The sequence below is a fragment of the Neovison vison genome, chromosome 2 (assembly GCF_020171115.1).
Source record: "Neovison vison isolate M4711 chromosome 2, ASM_NN_V1, whole genome shotgun sequence".
NCBI classification, from domain to species: Eukaryota; Metazoa; Chordata; class Mammalia; order Carnivora; family Mustelidae; genus Neogale; species Neogale vison.
In genome coordinates this window covers 230,379,945-230,395,941 of record NC_058092.1, presented here as the reverse complement: position 1 = coordinate 230,395,941, position 15,997 = coordinate 230,379,945, and positions in this window count along the sequence as shown.

Below are 15,997 nucleotides of genomic sequence, written 5' to 3'. Positions count from 1 at the left end.
CATTAATAAAACAATCAGGCAGTTGAGTCAAGCAAGTCAGAAATTATCCATTTCAGCAAAAATGTATTAAACCACTAGTTGAAAAAAAAATGGGTTAAATCAGTAGTCAGTGTGTTTTGAATACATTTTGCTAACTTCAACCAATTGCTAAGGTAAGAGGCTGTATTAAAATCAGACATATTGATTTTACTATTAGAAGAAAAATGTTGTAAGGGTAAAAATATTTAATACCCCAAACATTTAATTTGGGTTGAACTGCAGGAGTAGAAACCTCAAAAATTAGAGGCAGAAAATTAAACAGTAATTCAAACATAAGCTATTATATATCTTGAAAATGTAAAAAGACATTGAACATCCTACAGATTAACAGGGCTCATCAGAAAAGCACTAAGGGAGTACCTGGGTGGCTTAGTCGGTTAAGCGTCTGCCTTCCGCTCAGATCATTGATCTTGGGGTCCTGCTCAGTGGGGAGTCTGCTTTTCCTTCTGCCCTTCCCCTCATTAGTACATGCACTCACTCTCTCTCAAATAAATAAAAATCTTATTTTATTTTAGAAAAGGTACCAAAAAGAAAAAAGCATTTTGTCTATTGCAGACTAAATATTAATCCCACATTAGGAAAAGCAATGGGTATAATAGTTTTTATTCTCCAGATGTTAATATGGGGAGTGGAAATTGAATCAGTAGCTCATTGGCAAACTTGAAAGCTGTGATCTCCCTGAATAGCATAACACGCAACATCGCTGGTGTCCCCAGGCATGCAGTTAAGGGTCTTAGGGCAAACCAGGCTTGGGAAGTGCCGTGGCAAAACTGATTTCTTAACAGACATTTAAACTATTTACAAAACATTCATACAGTCTTTTTTCCGGTTAACACATTCTACTGATTGGGTGAGGCCCACCACATTGTGGAGGGTAATCTACTTTACTCAAAGTCTTCTTATTTAAATGTGAATCACACTAAAATACAAATACAAAAATCTACAAAATACCTTCGCAGGAACATCTAGAAAGTCTGACCAAATATCTGGGTATCATGGTCTAGAAAGGTTGACAACGAAACTTAGCCATAAACTTACAGGCAGGCTTCTTGTGTATGAGATGAAACTGTAAGGATTCTGAGTGGTGGGCTCAGCAGCCCACCTTGCTTATTTTGCCACACTCTGTCATCCCCAGAGAATGCTTGATGTTGCTCTCTGAGGTCCAGTCAGTTTTGTAGACGGGAATAATTACCAGGTGAGGCTCCATAGATAAGGGAGGGGGCTTCTGATCTCCTTCACATATAATTTCCTCCCAAGAGATGGAATGGAAATTTGAGAAAAATTAGCAGTGCACATGCTAATTTTCTCAGTTCTCCATTTGCACATTTCTAATTGCACTTTCCAGTTGCACATTCTGGAGCACATGTAGGGTTCAGAAAGCAGAAGGATCCTCTTCCTAGACTTCCAGTGTACAGAGAATTATTCTCATGGCCAAGTTTATAATGAAATCATGTTTTGACTCAGCTAAACTATTGTATTTTCTTTCCCTACATCGTGATTGGGGGTCTCTGATGGATGTTATTTTAGTGTAAATAGGACAGGTAATAGTGTCATTGGTAGTAAGAGTGCAAGTTGATTCATGGAATTGTTTCTCTTAAAATTGGTATGATTGACTTAATTTTTTCTAAAGACTATATAGTGTTATTTCAACAATTTGGGAGCATGGAGAAGAAATCATTAGACCCACCAAGCAAGCTCAGTGATTTATGCTTTCGTGTGAAACTTTTAGTTGCTTTGTTATAGACATACATTTGCTTGCGTGATTATTGTAGTGTACATATATTTTTATCCTTTCCCCATTAACATGAGATCACAAGTACATTTCTGTGTCTTTTATAGTCAGTTTTAATGGAGACACAACATTCCATCCAAAGGATGTAGAATAATTTAATTAATCCCTATTGTTGCTTGCTGACGGTTGCTCCAAGCCTTGTATAGCCATAAATCACCTTGCAGTGGTTTGCTTTTCTTGAGTATAAATTCCTAAAAACAGGATCACTGAGCCAAAGGACATTTTATGGTATTTGATGCCCACTGCTTTTGTTGGATTTCATTGGATTGTTTTTATTTTTCTATGTTGATTTGTTTCTTTGATAATGACCTTACCTTACCACCCCTGGTTTCCAACAATGACCTCCGCAGCCAACGCCACACCTAGACGCCATCACGACTCCAATCCCTGAAGTTGTAGCTCTCCGACAGAAATATTCTTCAAGGCTGAAAATGTCCATACTTACTCCTAGCTTGAGAGAGATTTATAGCCTGGAAAATCTGAGTACAATCTCTGCAGCCATTTTTCAATTGAGAGTGGAAAAAAAAAAAGAAACCACGTTTCACACTTAAAAAGCAATTTAGGATTTATTTTTGGTTCTTTGATAATTCCGGGAGACTTTGAAATGCTTGACATCTCATTGCGTCTCAGCATAATTGAAGACAAGCCCCAGGTTGAGAAGTTAAAGGAGCAGTTCTAAGAATTTGGGGCAAACATTTTAGAAGACAGAAGTTAATGGTGCCATTATCTCAAAAAAAAAAAAAAGGTGCCATTATTTCTTTAAAAAGAGATTTATTTTTATTTTTATTTTTTTAATTTTTTGCTGGCAATGTTTGGAGTTTCATGTGGGACATCAGTGTTCTATTTTGCGTGGAGGAGTGTGGTATATTTGTTTCAGGTCTCATCTCCATCCAAGGAACTAGCATATTGGAAAAAGTAAATTAAATAATTGGTGTTAGGCATGGTACTAAACTTAAGTTTGAGGAGTGGATTACTTATATTTGGGGAACACTGTTTACACTTGAACGCAATAATTTTTGGACCTCTCAAATAAATGGGACTCTACGCTAGGTGGCCGTTTGTGACTATCTTCTTTTCCTCAATGTTATGTTTCTGAGGTTGACTCATGTTGTAGCACGTGTCAGGCCTTTGATCCTCTTGTTGGGTGAATAATATTCCACAGCATCGAGAGACCACATTTTATTTATCCATTTATCAGTTGATGGACATTTGAGCTGCTTTCACTTTGGGGCTATTAGAACAGTGCTGCTATCAACATTCATGGGCAAGCCTAGAATGGACATACATGTTCATTTCTCTTGGATACATGCCTAGGGGTGGAATTGCTGAGTCATATAGCAACTCCATGGTTAGCTTTTTAAGAAACTGCCCCTATGTTTTTGGGGCTCACACCTGGAGATGGGCAAGTTATGCTTAGCCATGCTAGGGTCAGCGTGGGTGAGGGGTGTAACCCAGATTGAGGGTCAGAGAGTAACATGATGGAGAGGAGTGCCTCAGACTAAGGAAGTTTAAAGGATGATGGTTTTTCATAATAATTGGCTCATTCAGTGGTCTTCCCTTCAGTCATTAAGCATATTTATTTGTGTAACAGTGAAGTAGTAGTAGGGTATTAGTGGTCTGAAAGATTCTATGTGATCCATTTATGAAGCCTTCTATAATGTTAAGTGCCCCATTTACTTTTTAGGAATTAGTTTTTACATTGGAAGGCAAATACCATACCCCCCCAAGCTTTCCAAATAAATATCTTGTCTGGGCCCTTCTAACAAAGGGTCTGAGTCTGTCTTCCTTGAGACCCACAGTGAGGGATACCATGGGTTCACCAAATGTTTGAACTCTGCCTGGATTCTGCTTGTATGTGAAGGTTATAATAACATTGGTTTGTTTTATGCAAAGTCCCCTTAACAACATGGGAGGCAGCCTTTGGGAGACATTTCTGAAGTTGACATTTGATAAATTGAAGAAGATCTATGATAAGCATGTTAATGTTACTGTCAGATGCCTCATTCTTCACTTTTAAATGTTGGAACACACATACCTTAGGAATTTGATATTCGCTTTGGTATTAAACCCCAAATGGTTCATTCACATGAACGTTGGCCATGAGGATTCCTTTTCCTCTTCTTTAGTAGAAAGATGATATTAGCTTGTGTAATTATATCCCTAGGTGGCATTAACCACAGAATTGAAGGTTTGGCTTCCTTCTGGCAAACAAACCTCGGTCTCTGGCTTGACGCTCGCACAGCCCGCTGGTATAATCATGCTACATGTGAAGGGTGGAAATTAGAGTCTAGGGTTGCTGATTTATATTCCATCAACCGAGTTTTCCTGTGCCAGCCCAGAAAAATCTTACCATTGCTGAAGTGTTCAGTTTTCCTGTGGCTTCTACAAACCCTGTCAATGATCCAGGAGGCAGATTTTGGTACATTCCAGCACAAGTTCTAATTATGGATGTAATGATTGGTGAACATTTAAAGCGAAAGCCCAAATACCAAACATGGACCTTCTTGTTTTTTAAATTAAAAGGTCAGCAACCCAGTGTCAACAGTTTTAGACAGCTTGGGTTTTACCTCGAAGAAATAATCAAAGTCAGCAAGAAAAAACAAACCCAGACCATTCCATTGCTTAGAAATGAAGGAATCCAGTTGTCCTACATGTTGTAACTGACGCGACCCGACATGCTCATTTTTTTTTTTTTTTTTTAGTCTTTGGGTTTTGAATAATTACTTCTTGCAGAAAGCCTATATTTTCTGTACTCTGTGGTTGCCAAGCTGTACTTGACTTTTTAAAAGAGAGTCAAAGGAACGTATCCTTGTGAGAAATTGCTGCTTTGTGGAGTACAAATGAGAGGTTTCATGATCTTTGAAGCCAGGAAGGCCAAATCCGGCTCAGAAACCCCATCGCCAGGCTGCATTTTATATTCTTCAGTGCTCTAGTAAATTGCCCTGTCCTTTTGCTGGAAGTGGGAGGGGAAAAAGATGTAGTAGAGAGTAAGGGCCCAGCTCAGTGATTCCCCACCTGGCTTGGAAGACAGAATGTTCTCCCTGACCATGGTGATCCAGAAGCTGGGCTGAATGGCAGACCGCTCCAGCCCTAGACCAGTGGTTTTCAACTGGGGACAGTTTTGTCCCCGGGGGGACAGTGGGCAATGTCTGGAGACATTTTGGTTGTCATCACTGGAGGGGCTGGTATGGCTGCTGCATTTAGTGGTTAGAGGCCAAAGAGGCTGCCTAGCAGTCTTCATTGCATAGGACAGCGCCCCGTGACCAGAGAAGTGGCCCCAAATCAACGGGACCAGGTGGACAAATGCTGACCCGGAGGGATTGCTCGGAACACCAGATGTGACGTTTCCTGCTCCTCTATCTTCCCAGGGGGGCGGAGAATAGAGTAAAAGAGCCAGTGTCTTCCTTCCAACAAAATGTCTTCTTTATTTGGCACTTCATTTCTTGGGACCACTCTTAAAGACAGCATTGGAATAGTAGGAAACGGGAAGAAAGCCCCCTACCTGCAGGGGGGCTAGGGCCCCCGTGGAAACTCAGGGCTTCTCCCCACACCGCTCTGTGGCTGAGCCAGCGGCAAGACCCTGCAGGCTTGGAATTATCCTCTTTCTTTCTTTTTTTTTTTTGGTCAAGTGTTTCATAAAATCCTTTTGCCCCAGGTGAAATTTTCTCTTCTATATTGTTAAAAAAATAAGCGTTTTGTTGTTGTTGGTGGTGGTGGTGATAGTGGCGGTGGTGGTGGTGAGGAATTATTTTCTGAGCCTTCACCTTTCTTGGAAGGGAAACACTTTGACCAACAGATTAGAAAGTTGCCTGAAGTCACTGTAACTTCTAGTCCGTTTGGAACCTTGCTGACATGTGAGTATTTCTACTCAGCCACACATGCAGTTGAGCAAAACTGCTTTCATCGGCTTTTGAGAATCAAAGTATTCAAGCATTCCGGGGGCTGAACGTAGCCCGTAAAACAGCATGCAACCCAAGGTCTCAAGGTTGCCGCCCCAGGCTTGGAGGTCCCTTCCCACTGCGTAAGCCCGGTGGACTCTTGGGGCAGCGCTAGGCAGGAGAAAAGGGAAGGGAAGACATCTGTACTGGGGTGTTCGTGTTCTAGCTCACTTCCCTCTGCTTTTCAACTCCAGGCCTGCAGAGCATGACACAAGGGGAAGGGGTGATTGCCCACCCTGGTTATTTCAGGTGGTGATAGTCCGGTGGGGTGGAGAGCTTTACCTCCATAACGCACCCGGAGTCAGCATCACCCTCATCGGCGAACATTTATTGCACTACTCAGCACTGATCACCAGGAAGAATGGGAAATTGAGTGAAGTCTCTTTGCTGCCCTGTGCTTTGTAGGTTTATCTTATTTAATGTTCAGCCACAACCCGATGAATGGAGAGCTTTTATTCTCTTTGTTTTGCAGCGAAGGAAACTGAGGCTTAAAAAATCAAACGATCTGTCAAGGTAACAGAATGAGTAAGTAACTGTCAGAATTTGAACATAGGTGGAGGCCTTTGTATTTTCCAAGTCCTGCCTTAATAGTAGGAGCTCAACAAATGTGCCCCGAACAGAAATTTTATCGACACATGAAGTAAAGGCTTATATACGCATTTAACTTATAATTTCAACTCCATGGGCTGAGCAAACCAGCGATCAGATCTCAGATATACAACAGCATGTATGAGACAGTCAGGGAGAGTCTGGCCCTCCTGCGTGTGGAGGGGTGTGTCTTGGAAGTGGACGCGTCTTGAGCAATGACTGGTTCTGATGCTTAAGGTCATTTTCCATCTTGGACCCGAAGTGCAAACCATCTCCTTTGCCATGGCTCTCAGTTGAAGAAATGGGAATCTGTTGCAACAGTGGAGAAAATCCTGGTCAGGGTGACTTATGGGGAGAGGGTCTGTGCCCCGGAGACACAAGGATGGTCTAGAGATGCACTGTTCAGTACTTTATGGGGCTATGGGGCCCTCAAAATGTGGCTAGTCTGAGTTAAGATGTACAGTGGCTATAAAATTCATGCTTTTCAACACTTAGTACAAAAAAAGCAAAATATCTCATTAACAATTTCTACATTGATTACATGTTGAAATAATGCTTTGGATATATTAGGTTAAACGAAATATATTATAGAAGTCAATTTCACCTGTTTCTGGTTACATTTTTTTTTTTCTGGTTACATTTTGAAAGCAGCAAACAGAAAATTTAAAATGACCTACGTGGCTCTCTTTATATTTCTATTGGACAGCAGTCGGCAATTTAGTGATTTTTTTAAAGGAAAATATGATTAAAGAATATTTTAAGGAAAATATGTGCTAACTTTATAATCTGACTCCCCCTACCCTAAGTGAAAATGCAACACCATTATCATTGTCAAAAATAGTGCTAGGGGCAGATGTCATTCCATTTTTACAAATGAAAACTAGTGTTTTGGTGAGTTTAGACTATTAAGGCTAATTCTTACAACCATTGATGATTGTAACCAACCTGGGAGTTGAATTCATGTCTATTTGAATTCAACCCCAGTTTCTTGCCCTTGTTATTTGTGGAAAAAGATAAGCAGAGGGAAGGAATACAACCACCCTTTTGGCTGAGTACACACCGAAGCCCCAGCTTTATGAGTGTTTTCTTACCATTGCTATTTATTAAATGCAGAAGGTGTACAGATTTGGTGACTTGAGGGTTCTGGTTCGCTGGTCTGCAGTTAATCCAAGTTTCATGGAATATTTCAATTTTAAAAGTTTCTTGTAAAAAGTAGAGGACATAAAAGAAATGGCCGCTTTAAAGATGACAACTTCTTCTCCTGTTTTATCGCATATAACTGACATCCAATATTGTATTCGTTTTAAATGTACACCCCGATGATTTGATATATGTATCTACTGGGAAATGAGATGCATGATACATTTAGTTAACATCTACCACCTCACGTAGCTACAATCTTTCTTTCTTGTGATTTGAGAACTTGGGAGAGCTACTCTCCTAGCTGTTCGCAGATATACAATAGTGTTAATCATAGACGCCCTGCTGTACATTACATGTATGTTACGGCTTTTTAAATTGTAGAATGAGCTTATGTCTGTAGTTTATCCCTCCCACCCCGCCCCGGATTCTTTATTCACCGTCAGAGAGGACTCTTTTTGGGGACTCTGTATTACTTTTGCTTTTGTTCTAGGGGAGGCTAGTAGTTAAGAGGGGTTTTTAGCTGACGTTATCTCCATCCCCATGCTGCAACCTGCCTGAAGGCGTGTGCCGACATGGCTCAGAGTACAACTGGGATTTGGCTGCCGTTCACTTTCTATGGTATAGACCAAGTGGGTGGCCCGTGTTCCTTCCCTTCCCTTCCCTTCCTTCCCCAGCCAAATATGAATAAAAACTAGCTTTTTGTCCTATACTGTTTGGGAGTGGAATCTTGACCGCCAATCAGAAGATACCCACCTACCAGTCCCTCTGTTCACGCTTAATCTTTTTTACAATGTTCCGCTGCTCTGCCTGAGAGCCACATTCTCACCCCAGTGGTGCAAAGCTTCGGGGCCGTCAAGCCTGAGCCCTTCATCTTCCTTCAAAATATGCATGATTTTGATGTTGGAACAATTAAAATTAAGAGACCGGAGAACATGTTTGAGCACGAGTAGGACAAATCCCGGCGTAACAGATGAGCGAAGGCCGCAGAAGCAGCTGGTGGCAGATGTGGAACTAGGCTCAGGATCTTCTGCTGTCCACACTGCCAAAGTCTGCCCCATTTCTAAAGTGGGTGGTGCTGGGTTGGCTGGCTTCAGTAAATTCAACCACCGAATGTTCTGGTCCGAAGATCTGGTAATGAGGAAAACAGTGTGTGCCATAGCCTGCTCGAAATGCTCCCTGCGCTTGAACCCTTTTAGTTTTCACAACAGTCATGAAGCAATCACTGTCATTATCCCCATTTTATAGATGGGGAAACCAAGGCAGGGAGCAATGAAGAAAATTGCCCTAAGGAATACAGCGAGGTGGGGATCGAAGCCAGAATCATGAAGGCAGGCGGAGGTGGCATCAGAGCCTTTGCTGTAACCACCGCCCCGGGCTGCCAGACTCTGACAAAGCCCTGTATGTACAGAGTTCCAAACCGAATACCTTCATCCTCAATTGGTCCCTCTTCCTGTTCCATTCCTCTGATTGGTTTTGTCACTCTCCTCCTTAGGGAGGGGTAGGAGACTAGGGGTAAAACCCCTTGCTCTCTCATAAACCGAAAACATAACCAAGTCCTTTAGATGTGACCCGCTCAGCGCTTTCCAGTTTGTTGTGTTCCTTTCCATCGCTGCAGCCGGCGTGGAACTCTGGGGCCAGTGACAACTTTGGATCATCAAGCATGCAGGGGGAGGGGCTTACTGGGGCGCCCAGGCTCAGCCTTTCCCCTCCCAATGGAGAGGCATTGCCCCCAAAGCTGCCAGCGCCTCCTGCCCCACCTGCTGGCTTCCTCTCTCTTTACCTCAATCCTTCCCATTCCGGATGTAGAACTAACTGTCTTCATGGAAGCAACCCTTCGTGTTGATGCAGATACATACCCCACCAGCCATGCAGAAGCGATAAACCCTCAATGAAGCCTGGAGTCTGTATTTTTAACAAGTTCTCTAGGTATTTCAATAGGCAGGTTGGTTTGGGGACCATGTCTCGTTCGCTGTCCCATCAGGCCATCTCTGTCCTGCACGGACACCCTCCTGGGCACTCTGGCGCCCTGTGGGAGCTGCTCCAGGCAGCTTTAACAGCGTTGGTCCCAGCGGCGCCTCTGCCTCCAGCTGCTCCAGATCCTACACGTGGGGGATGTACAAGGACACCGTCTACCATTTGCGTCCTTCAGCCAATAGGGGGCCTTTCTGGAGCCCGGGAGTTTCCAAGGACTCCTGAATGAGCGTGGGGGATGCCTGTCTGGTCAGATTAACTGATGTCTGGGAGCTCTCGAGGTCCTGGGAATGCGTGTGCTGTGCATAACCCCTTCTCTAGTGGTGTTTAGACATGGGTTTTGATCACTGTCTATGTTGTTTTTGCTCAGGGCCCAACTCCCTAATGGGAGAAAGAGTTTGTTTTAAATTGCGTTACCGCAAAATCGAGGAGTGTTGTATTCGTCGGCTCAGGATCTGCAAGGAGCAGAATTCCAATGTGTTAAGTCCTGCTTGGCACTCCTCACATTCTGGATTTCTCTCTGCCTGGGCCCGCTGCTGCTGCTTGTGATCTCTCCACCCGCAGAGGACACAGGTGTGAGCCTGACTCCCTGACACTTGCCCTTTCTCATGCCTCTGTTGTCACCTGTCAAGGCATGGCCTTCATGACGCAGCTCTGAGAAGCTCTCTGAGCCTCAGCACACGTGGCAGTCTTGGAGGAAAGCTGTGAATGGCCTCTTCATTCAATCGCATCTTCAGAGGCAAACCCAGATATAGGATCCCATCTCTCCCTGCGCCCCTTCCTCTGGGGAGAACAGACAGGACACCTGAAATCTGTGTATCACTTTTTCTTACTTGTCTATTCCTTCAAGCAACTGAGATTCATCGAATGCCCAGGTCTCCCGACGGTCACAGGACTTGCTTTCTGCCTCAGAGAGTTCCTAAATGAGTGCTGTAATTCCCCTGCCTTTTAAAATTTATTCTTATTTTATTTAATTTTAAAAATTTATTATTTTTTAAAATTTTCAGGACTCTGGACCCAATGTGGGGCTTGAACTCATGACCCAGAGATCAAGAGTCTCATTTTCCTCTGACTGAGCCCACTAGGCACCCCTCCCCTGTGTTTTAAACCCATGCTGCCTCCACTAAGTAAAACAAAACAAAGCAAAACTAATCTGACGTCCTCTTTTGTCATTGGGTGCCATAAAAAACAAATAAGATTCTTATGACTAAAAGCAAATCAAAGCCATGATAATTTTAAGATTGTGCTTCCAGCTTTGGATTAGTATCCAATTGCTACTTCCCACCCCAAACTTCCCACAGACTCCCCGAAATATGGGAAGTTTCCACAGGCGACAACCTGGATTGGTGTCCTCTTCTCTGTAGCAGCCAGATCTACCAGGAACGGTCATGCCCAAGATGACCACGCTTCTGCCCAGCACACGGCAGGCGCTGGTCCGTGGTTGACTGTGGACTGCTTCATGTCCTAGCCTGCCTCTCCCTACCCAGACAGAGACTGACTGATGGCAACACTCGGAACCGTGGGCTTATCTGCCTATTCCCTGTGGTCTTTGTGAGGCTCTCTTCCTGTGTTCATCCCGTCTTCCAGCTAGAGCTTGTGACCTTCTTATTTTTCTCTCTCTTTTTCTCATGGTGCCTAGCACCATCCCCTGCACTTGCTGGGTGCCCAGTGCATATGTTAAGACGATGAGAAAGATAAAAATGTAAGAATTGGTGCCAGAATGCCTCGAGATCCTGCTCAATGGGATTTTGGCTGCCTTCCTTTAAAATAACAACAAGTATATTGTACCTTTTTCTTCCTAATCTTCCCATTTCCTTAGCCAGGAAAGAATGCAACATGTCTTAGGTGAGACAGGTTTGGCCCTGTGATGCCTGTGGGGGGTGGTTCTCTTGCTGCTGTGATTTTGGACCCCAGGCCAAGACTACCTCATTGCTCTCCAGCACCTGGCTGCTAGAACCTCCCTGACTCCTTCAAAGGGAGAAGAGCTTTGGCTGCAGAAGGAAGCAAGGTTGACCTCACCTCCTTGGGCAGTGCTCAGTGTAGCCCTTTGGAGAGGGCCACCCTTGACCTTGGCTGTGACTCCTGGCAAGACTTACGACACCTGGACTGTCCATGCTCCAGGTGGCTCTCCATGGGTAAGGAAGGAAGATAGGCTGGTCCAGCCAGGGCTCTAATAACTGAGGCAAGTTCTCCTTGGTTGCTATCTGCTGCCGAGTTTTATGGCAGTGAAGCAGCCTGTAATAAATACCGTCTTTAGAACTTTAGAAAAACCTCACCTGGTATGCAGGGCTGAGGCTGCTTATCTTCGTGTCTGAGACCAGTAACATTGGGTGTAAGAACACTCAGTGTGGGGTATGTGCCAGTTACTATTTAATTTTAATAAACCTTTGAGACAGATATTATTGTGCCCATATTACCAAGCAGGAACCTGAAGCTCAAACGGGAGGCCATCCCCCTTGAGCCATGTCCCTGGTAAGCAGCCAAGCTAGGATTTGAACCCATGTCAGCGTGACTCTAGAGATCTTGCTCGTTTCTGGAAATTTCCTACAAAGTAAATGGATGCTCTCAACAATATCACAGAGAGAATACTTAACCCATGGCAGAGCAACTGCTTCAGCAGCACAGAGACAGAATTTATTGCTAGCCAATTGATAGATGAGTTACAAATCAGATTGTATTTTCTATAAAGCCTTTCCTGAAGGAGTTTTATGTGGCAGCGATGTTACAAAGTATGAATTATTTTAGTACTTGAGAGTTATTAAACTACATGTCATTAAAAATAATGACTTATCAGACTTTCTTCTAATTCGGACTGGCAGTTTCCTGGAAGTAGACTGAGTTAGCATTTACTATCGCTAATTCATCGGGCCACGAAAACAATCAGTTTGGCTTGCCAATACGCTAACTTAGTTCTGGCTCTATTTATCAAATATGCTGATGGTTGTAGCTCCCCCCGCCCCCCGTCAGAATTAATCTCGGCCCCTTCCAGCTTGATCTCATCCACTGCTTTACTAAGCTTTTGTCTAGGACATGCCTGGCACCGACTATGGGCTCCATGAGTATTTGTTGAATAAATGAAGCCAAGTGCTCAGCTGTGGCTTTAATCAAAATGCTGAGTAGGACAGGGCAGACGTGCACAGCTCAGTGAGTCTTGGGTCCCCGCCACACCCACACATGAGCTTTGCCACTGTCCCCAGCTCTTGCTTTTACCTCCATCCTTTCTTCTTGGTTAAGGTCCAGGACAAAAGTGTCACCTTTAAAAAAAGCTTTTAAATCACCCTGTCATATCTGTCTTGTTTTGTCTCTTTGTCTTCTGTGTCTTCTCTGTCTCCGTGTGTTTTGCTCTGCTTCTTCTCTGGTTATCCCATAAATCTCAAGGTTCTTCCCAGCACTACTATGGGCCCCTTCTCTTCTCTCAGTTCTCACCCCACTCTGGGCTCTGAACCACCCACATGACTTCTCAGACCACAACTAGAGTGATGACTCCCAACTCCCTCTCTCTTCTGAGTTTCGGAAACATACATCCAACCACGTGCATCCTGAATGTCTTCTCTGCATTAGAAAGCTCTGTGGAAGGAGCATTTTCAAAATCAACTTCTCAATTGTCCACACCCCAAACTTGAGCCACCTTTTATATTTTCCATATGGTGCTAGTGGTATCACAAAATCGAATCTAGAAACTTTATAATTGTTCCACATACCACTCTTTCCTTCTCTGCTTTCCCATCACCGTCTAGTTCATCATAAAATCCTGGAGATTCAGTCCCAGAAACGTCACACAAAGGCAGCCTTTGTCTCCTTGAATTCTGCCCCTTGTCCTTATTCTAATAGGCTAATACCAGACGGGACATCACATGACAGCAGAGTGGGCCTGTTTTCTCCCAACAAAAGGCAGCCAGTAGTTGACTCTGTTTCTCCTCCAGTCTTGTTAGTGATCAAAGGAGCTATTGCATTGCATGTTCTGTGACTGACCCATGAAGACGTGGGCTGCACCAGGCTTTCAATTGGGCAGAAACCGTAAAATAGACTGAGACATGGAAGCAGGTTGGCGTTCCTGGGCTGGCCTCTACCCTCCAGGCCATGGTGTGGTCTTCAGGCCATGTGCACAAGCAATGTAGACAGAGGATGGTGTTAGAGATGCCCACAGTCTGCTGCATGGAACCTGAGCCCTTATCTCTGGTTGGTGAAAATGGTCTTCCTGATGTAGCATTGTTTCTTTTTGGCTAAAGCACTATATTGTCAGTGTGTGCTCATGTGTGTAGGTAATTGTGTCTAAGTTAGTGTGTATATGTTAGTGCGCATGTGTGAGTGTGTGTGTTTGAATCAGCAAATTCATAATGAGGAAAATCCAACCCGCATGGCCTAGAAGAGAGACCAGGTCAAAGTAGGACCAGGATTTAATCTATTAGTGAAACCCAGGAGAGAATACTTGTGTCTTTAAATAGGGACCACTGAAAACAGTCATTCCTCTGCTTAAAAATCTCAGTTCCCTCCCGTCACCTACAGGACTGAGTCTGACCCTTTGCCTTGGGATCAAATCCTCTAACCTTGGACGCTGGCCCCTTCTCCAGTCTGACCTCTAGCTATTTCACCTTCCATAGCCACACTTGGTCTTTAGACAAGGAATGGCCCTCAGAACTTTGTGCCACGTTGTGTGTTACATCCTGTCCTTTGAACACCTTGCCCTGTCTTCCCACCTCCTTGTTCAACTTTGCTCCAATATCAGCCCTGTTGTGGACTTCTCCGGGTTCCTTGTCAGATAAAATTTAGGATGCCCAGTTAAATCTGAATTGCAAGTACACAACAAAAATTTTTCAGTGTTTGTCCCAAATAATTTAGTCATTTTTTTTCTGGCATTGAAAATGAACTATGTGTCTTGTAATTTTCTTTTCTTTTCTTTTCTTTTTTTTTCTGTAGCTGGCACTCCTACTTCTGACATTCCTCCTGCCTCAATATTCCCACAGAACCCTGTACACAAATCTCTAAGAGCTCTTCATATACTGTGGTTGTTTCCAGCTATCTTCCCTACCAGAATACGTGTCCCTGCATCATGAACTGTGACCATGTGCTCACCCACTCAGTGTTTTTCAGTCATGCGCCATCTGCTAAGTCCTGTGCTAGGTGTAAGGTACCAACGTTACTAAGAACAGGGCCCTGCACTAGAGCACAGTTGGCAAACTACAGCCCTGGGCCATAGCCAGCACACTGACTGTCCGTGTGTGCCACAGACACCGTCATGCCCCCCTGTTTATGTCTTGTCTATGGCTGCTTTCACGCTACAACGGCAGAGCATGTGGCCTCTTGGCCCACAAAGCCTGAAATGTTTACTATCTGGCCCCTTACGGAAAAAATTTACCAGCCCGTGGTCTAGAGGATCTTACAGTCTAGAGGAGACAGACGTAAACAAATAAAAGCAAATTCATCTTTCATCTCCACAGCCTTGTAGATATCAATGTGTGGTCTGGAGACTACCTATCTAAGAATCTCCTGGAGCTTCCCCCAGCCAATTCTGATTTCTGAGCCCAGAGAGTCTGCCTTTAAACAAGCTTTCCAGATGATTCTTCTCATCGAAGTCTGAGGACCAGCGCTCTCCTGCCAGCCATCCTGTGTGGCGCAGCGCAGCCCTGATACATGAATGGGCAGGAAGTGTCTGTTCATTGATTGTTTCTCAAGTCTGTGTTTTTTGTTTTTTTTTTTTAATCCCCTGGGGTTGTTTGTTACACAGAGTCACAAGTTTCATGTTTAACCCTGTGAGTGGACTTAGCAAAACCGATCACCAGTCCAGGCACAGTGCTGCTGGCTTCCTCCAGAGAGACGCACGCACAGACCTTTCCCAAGTGGCCTGAGCAATGTCTTCCTTATCCTGAGGCAGCAAGCAGCTGCTGTCTGTCACTCTTGAGCCGCAGGAACAGAGTGACCCATTAGTGTGGATGCCTGGCCGTCCTCTAGCTCAGTCAGGATCCACCACTGGGCGACCAACAGTCACACAGTCACAGCATCAAAATAAGCGGACTGGTTCCTTCGTGTCCCCAGGCTCAGCCAATGCTCTCTCCTTGGGGCACAGCGTGATGGGCGGGCAGAAAATAAACAAGAGCCCATTCACCCCATTAGCATTTGGAAGGCAAATGTCTCCTAGTGAAAATAAAGTCTGTGACGCTATGTTGGGACAGATGTTCACACTTGCTACCCTTGTTAGCAGACTTAAGAAAATAAATTCCTGATAAGAGAACCAGCCACAGGATTTCCCAGGGCCTGTGTGTTCCTGGCCCTTCAGGCTCTTGTGAACAGTGTTGAGGGAACAGGGGGGATCAAATATCAAAATAATTTTCAAAACAATTCCACCTTAATTTTCTTGTTACAGATAAATCAGCTGGGCAGGGGGAATTTTTAAAAAGCTGGGTGTTCTATGTAATCAGTTACTTGAACGGCCCTCTCTATTTCTCCGACGAGGATCCAGCCTAAATGTTCTGTTGCTGTGTTGGCAAGAGCGGATGTGTTTGGACTACACCTTGTGTGGATAGCAGTG